Genomic DNA, 7,069 nt, shown 5'->3' with positions numbered 1-7,069 from the left:
TCTTGTAGTTTCTTGAAAACTTTCCTCAGAATCTTCAGATGTTCTTCCCACGTTGTAGAGTAAATCATGATGTCATCTAGGTATACACCTACTCCTTCTATTGATCCTAGCAGTTGATCCATCACTCGTTGAAATGCTGCAGGTGCATTCATCAGACCAAATGGCAGAACAGTATACTGATACAGTCCAAAAGGAGTAATAAAAGCTGACAGCAACTTGGCATTCTCATCTAAGGGAATTTGATAATATCCTTTCAACAAGTCTATCTTGGAAACAAACTTGGCTTGCCCAATATTATCAAATAACTGATCTATAAGAGGCAAAGAATAATTATCAGCCACACTGATAGAATTCAGCTTCCTATAATCAGTACACATCCTAAATGAGCCATCCGGTTTCTTCACTAACACACATGGAGAACTGAAGTGACTTGAACTGGGTTCTCCTAATCCATGTTGCAGCAAATACTCAACTTCTTTCTTCAAAACATCTCGATGATACGGTGATAAGCAATAGGCTCTTTGCTTGAAAGGTTTTCCATCTTCTTGAATCTTGATTTCATGCTTGGTCAGATCAGTACGTCTAGGCACATCTGAAAAAATTTCTGGAAAACTTCTAATTACTTCACTTAAGTCTTCACCTTGTTCAACACTCAGATGTTTCAGTTTATCCTCCAAATTTTCCAAAATTGAAGAATTATTCATCTTGCTTGCAGTTCCCAATTCGTAGCCATCATCGTCTTCTGTAGATAAAGTTGTTTGGGTTACTGACACAGTTTCAGTTTTAGTTTCTGAGAAATAAGGTTTCAAGAGGTTCACATGTATCTTCCTTTGTCTTCTTCTTCTTTCTGGTGTTTCAATCACATAAGTTTCTATCACTTAACTTCTGAATCATCTTGTAAGGACCTTGAAAATTTATTATGAGGGGAAATCTCTTGACAGGTAAGAACACTAACACTTGTTGACCAACACTAAAACTTCTTAGCTTAGTTTTAGCATCAAATCTCCTTTTCATTTTCTCTTGACTCATTTTCAAGTTTTCTAAGAGAATTTTCTAATCTCTTTCAAACCTTTTCCTTAAGTTCTTCACATACTCTTCCTGGCGGTTTCCTCTTGATTTTCTTCCCAATTTTCTGCAAGAATCTTCAACGGTCCTCTAACTTCTCTTCCAAAAATTATTTCATTAGGTGAACATCCCATACTTTCTTGGTAAGTATTCCTAACTTCAAACAACATTAATGGTAAACCAACATCCCATTCTCTTCCTGACTCAGAACAATACTTTGAAACATACTTTGCAATGTTTGGTGGAACCTTTCCAAGGCACCTTGAGTTTCTGGATGATAGGCCGTGGATAACTGTTGTTTCACTCCTAACAAATTCATCACATCCTGGAATAACTTTGAAGTAAAGTTTGTTCCTCTGTCACTTTGTACTATCTCTGGTATACCAAACTTTGAGAAAAACTCCACAAGTTTTTCGGCAATTATCTTGGCAGATATGTTTCTAACAGGGATTGCTTCTGGATATCTTGTCACAGGACACATTAATGTTAACAAATACTCATTTCCTTTCTTTGTCTTCGGCAGTGGTCCAACCATACCTATAATCACTTTGCTAAAGGGTTCTCCTCTAACTTCTATAGGTTGTAGGGGGGCTTTCTTGATGGTTTCATTCGGTTTTCCAGCTATCTGGCAGGTATGACACTCATGACAAAACCTGCTAACATCTTTGTGAAGTCCAGGCCAGAAAAAATATTTCATGATCTTCTCCACAGTCTTCCTGTTTCCCATATGTCCAGACTCATGAGCTACTGCAACCACTTGCTTTCGCAATGGATATGGAATCAAAATTTTATGATATTCGCCCCATTCACCTTCTCCTGGTATATCTGCAGGTCTATGCTTCCTCATCAGCAAACCTTCCTTTTGATAATAACAGGTAGGAGTTTGTTGCATCTCTTCTTGATCAACAACTCTAAAGAACAAATCAGCTAATGATGCATCCTTCTTCTGCAAGTCCATTAGCTTTTCTCATGTCACTTGACCAACTTCAAGGGTTGAACTTTCAATATCTGCTAACTCAGCTACTGTAGTTTTGCAACTATCATCAGGAACACTCTGACTACTCTGAGTCTCTTTAGAAACAACAGGTTGTTTTTCTTCTTCTTCTTGGGAATTCTCTTCTTGGCCGGCAATAGGGGAAAAATCACATACTCAAAGATCCTTCACTTGATCCTTCTTGGGTGTGTAATTCCTCAGTTTCTTCACTTACAGTCGTAGCCCTCTTCATACTTCTGGTAGTTACACAACTAGGAAACAGGTGGGGGTTATTCTTCTCCAACTCTACTGTAGGACTAATCCTCAATGGTTTGTCTGTCACTACAGGACAAGGAATAAATGGCACACCACCAACTTCATTCCCCAACAGAACATGTACACCTTCCACAGCCAGTGAGTCCTTTACAGCAAAATCAATATTTCCTGTCACCAATTCACATGACAGGTGTAAGCGGCATATAGGAGTTACTTTCTCTCCTCCTATACCCTTCAAAATAACTGAATCTCCTGTGAGACTCTTCTCCAACTGAGGGTGAGAACCACGTACTACCACACTATGGTTACTCCCTGTATCACTTCCTTCTTGAGTTGACAGCATACCCTCATAGATATATGGCTTAAAACCCTCCACACTGCTAAGCCACTCACTGCTTGAGGTAACATTTCCACTGGTTGCTAAACATTCAGCTTGTTTAGTTTCATTCTTCTCTGGAGTCTGATTCTTTCCCACACTGCTCTTCGTAGTTTGTTTCACCTGGTCACCTTTTACAACTTGACCAACTGGTTTTGACTGCTGTTGATTCCGGTAACACTCTTGACTGTAGTGTCCTACTCTTCCACACTTGAAACAGACAACATTAGGTTTCTGTAACTGTCTTGAAAAATTGGATGAGGATTTCACATTAGCTTGCTGAGTTGTATTACCTTGTGTACTCTTGGTAATATCACTCGTAGGTTTCCCATTAAATTTGTTCCTGTTATTTGGATAAGACTTAAAACCTGGGCGTTGTTGACTCTGGTACTTGACATTACGTTTACTACTGATTATATTGTAATCTTCACTTAGTGTAGCAGCTTTGTCAAGTTTCTTCACTTCTCTCTCTCTTAAATAGGCTCTTATATGTTCAGGAATTCCCTTAAGATACTGTTCAGGAATAAGTAACTCTTCTAACTCATCAAAAGTTTTAACTTTAGCAGCTTCTACCCAACGTTTGAAACACCTTCTCACTTTGTAAGCATAATCTAAGAATGTTCCCTTCTCATCTTTTCTTAAATTTCTGAATCTTTCATTGTAGTACTCTGGGGTCATCTGGTAAACTTGTAGCACACTGTGTTTAAGTACCTTGTAGTCTTTACACTGATCAGCTGTTAAGGCTAGATAAGCACTTCTCCTTTACCAATTGAAGCACTTTGTAGCAAAACTGACCATTTATCCTCTGGCCATCCCATACCTGAAGCCACTTTCTCAAAGTGATAAAAAAACTCATCTGGAGCTTCTTCAGTAAACTTAGGGATTAACTTCTGTACTCTCACTACATCAAATACAGGGTCTTGATTACCTTGGTTAAGGTTAGACGGTGTTACAGGTAATGTGGATCTAGCTTTTATTAATTCCATTTCCCTTTCATGTCTTGCGATTTATCTTTCCTCTTTTATCCTTTCTCTTTCCTCTTCTGCTGCTTTTTCTTCTTCTCTTTCTCTTCTTTCTTGTTTTTCCCTGTCTATTCTCTCTCTTTCAGCAAGCATTTTTAGCTTAATCAAATTCTCTTCTGCTTCAATGCATCTAAGCTCTAACTCTGCATCACTTTTCTCTCTCTTTTCTGCTTGCATATTTATGAGATCAGCACTTGTTACATTCAACAACTCTTGAGCCAATTCTAACTCATCTTCATCAGTTATTCTATCAGAGTTTATCAATGATTCCATTGCAATACATCTTATTTGTGCCTTTACCATACTAGTAGACACAAAACCACCACATGCCACTGCTAAAGCGCTCCACTGTGCCTTAGTCAGAGTGGTTTCAGATAAAACTTGGATAGAAGGGGCTGCTAAAAATTCCTGAACATTGAACTGAGCCATTTTCTTCTAAGTTATCAATTTACAATTCAATCTTGTGACTACAATTCCTGTGATCCAAATATGGAAAATGCAGCAACTCTGACGTCCATAGCATGAATCGAACCGCATCCTGAGTATTAGAAAGAGATCCCGTTACCGACCTGATCAAAGAACGCGACCTCATTCAGATATTCCGGATGTTTCTTGAATCCAGCTGCAGAAGTAAGTATTGCTTCATATTCTCTGATTTAGATCTAAGACTGGGTAGTGACAAACGTATCCAAAAAATGTCAAGAATTCGAAAAACTAAGATGGCATTGTTTTTATGACAATGACATACGTATTTGTTAAAGAGTATTCTGTAATGGGTGCCAGCAGTACTCAGAGTGAAAACAATTAAATCAAACAAAAACAAAAAATGATCGGTAGAGCAAGGGCTAACATACTCCTTCCCATAAGCTTACTGATAAATCGAAATTTGCACCTGTTGGTTCCACCCCTACACATTTGATATATTGTAATTATTTCGGTTAATGTAAAAAAAAATATATAGAACTTTAGCTTCGATTCGTTTTTTGTTTTAAGCAATTTTGATGATATTTAATAAGATGAAGACTAATTCTTTATTAAGTACTTAAAACTGCTAGTCTCTTACATATAAACAACTTTGTTATTTCTGTAGTTCCAGTAACATTAGAATAACAAAGATTCTTTTCCCAGAACTTACTGCAAAAAACTATTCTGGGGGTGCTAGGAGGCGTGAAAGAGAACTCCATTGACTTTAAATGCCTGGAACAGTTTGGTTTAAGATCGGCGAGATACTACGTGAGGTACCAGTTATCGGAAAGTAGAATGCATATTCATCCATTTGTAATCATTCTATTAATAGTGGCATAATTGCTTAAATTATTTCTTGTAAGTGAAATGCAAAAGGTTATGCTTATAACTAAATGATGAATAACATGATAAGCTTTATCTTACAAAGCTGAAAGAATTGTGATGATGAAATATGGTATAAGGCGTTTTTCTGTAAATTTAGAGAAAGATAATCAAGTAAAGATATCTCGTATTTGACTGCGTCGACACATAGTCACAGTTACTAAATAATTAAGGAATCTCAGGACGCTGTCATTTTTTTAAGTGTCTTATGTACAGAGAACTTATGAGAACACATATAAATATGTTGCCGCTTACTATATTTATATATCCTAAAAAATTCTGAGATTTTTATACGCAAAATATTTTCTGACCATGTTCCAGTGACCATTATATCGTCTTCAATATTGACTATATTTCTTCAGTTGATATTTTGTGACAAATGTGAAAAACTATAATTGGTTACCATCATGCGTCGAGTTTGTGTGAAACAGTGAGTAATTGGCGAGAAGGATTCAGGTAACCTCATTTTGCACTTTTGTCAGAAATAAAAATAATAGAGGAGGTGGGTCTCATTTCTTCTACAATCTCACAGCTGTGGAGAAGGAGGGTGAAGATCATTGTTTCATGACCTTTAAGAAGAATAGAGAAAAATCTTGAGAAACGAAGCATTACTGGAATTTCTCAAAAAGATTATGAACTTGTACAAAAGGAAAACTATTTGAAAATAAAAACAATCACATTATTTGTTAACTCTTAACTATCTTATTACCGCATACTAGAGTATATGTGCAATATTAATCCATTAAGATAATTTTTTATAAAATAAAACAATATTTTTTTAGAATTAAAACTATGATAATTCGAGAGTACCTAGGTTGAAAATTATTTACGAATTAGGTCTGAATTGATGACTTACATTATAAACATAGATGGAAATGTAGGTTTTCTGGTATGTCTGCAGTCCACTAGTTCAACTCAGTGCCTATAGATTTTCTATCTTAGGGACACAAATAGGCAGCGAAACGAAAGTTAAATTATGTCCCTTTGTGGAATACTGGAAAACTACATCCTTTCTCAAGTGTTGATGTCGACGTGAAATGATTACCAAGCAAAATATAACGGGTGTTTAGCGGATGCAAACAAAAGATATTTGCTGAAATATCTAAAAGTGATTTTTGAAGAAGTCAGGGTTGTTTAAATTGTTCCTTTACTCCAAAGCATTTCTTCGAATCATATATTTCATACATTTAAACGAGTAGGCTGTTCATGTTAAAAAAAAGGGGGGAGGGGAAGGGGGGCGAAATATGCCATAAGCGGTGAGGTCTTTGATTTACCTCCTAAGACATCTTAATGCATAATGTATTGGGAAAGAGATTTTAGGAGTCTCATTCTTCCTTACTATTAGAGCATCTATTTCCTTTATTCCACAATATTTATATGATGCAAATTCGCTGGAGTAAACTTTCAGTTATATTTTATAACTATGTTATTTGTTTTTATAAAAAATGTATATGCTTTGTTAAGGTTTTATATTTTGTTCAACGAGCTCTAAATTTCGAATGAATTACTGCTTCTGTAATTAATTTACCATTTTTTACTAAGCAATGATATGGCTGATTAAAAAATTTCAGTAATTCATCATGTAACGCAGTGTCTTCAACTTCTTTTAATGTCCTCCACCCTTAGTGGTGATTAAGTCGAAGCTGTCCAGCCCCCACCCCGAAGTCTCATTAAAAATCTCACGTTTTTAATATCTAAAATCTGTGTTCCATATCTCATTTCTATGACTATGTAAACAGAAAAAAGCAGTTTCTCTCTTTTTTTTTTTTACTTTAACATATTGATCCATATATTTACAAACCTCATCTCAAACTAAGAGACTCAAAATACACAAGATAACATTAAGCATGTCATTTAAACGCATTTTCCTTCACTAAAGTAAAATTGCAGACAATGTTTGCTATATTTGTTATTTCTGAAATTAAGGGCCTGATGGGGTTCCCTGGCTTATTGCGGGTTAAAAATCATTCCATCTCATTCTGCATTTTGTTAGCATATTCGGTAAGGCAC

This window comes from Macrobrachium nipponense, chromosome 25 (genome assembly GCF_015104395.2).
Source record: "Macrobrachium nipponense isolate FS-2020 chromosome 25, ASM1510439v2, whole genome shotgun sequence".
Classification (NCBI taxonomy): Eukaryota; Metazoa; Arthropoda; class Malacostraca; order Decapoda; family Palaemonidae; genus Macrobrachium; species Macrobrachium nipponense.
Note: the sequence above shows the minus strand (reverse complement) of the source record.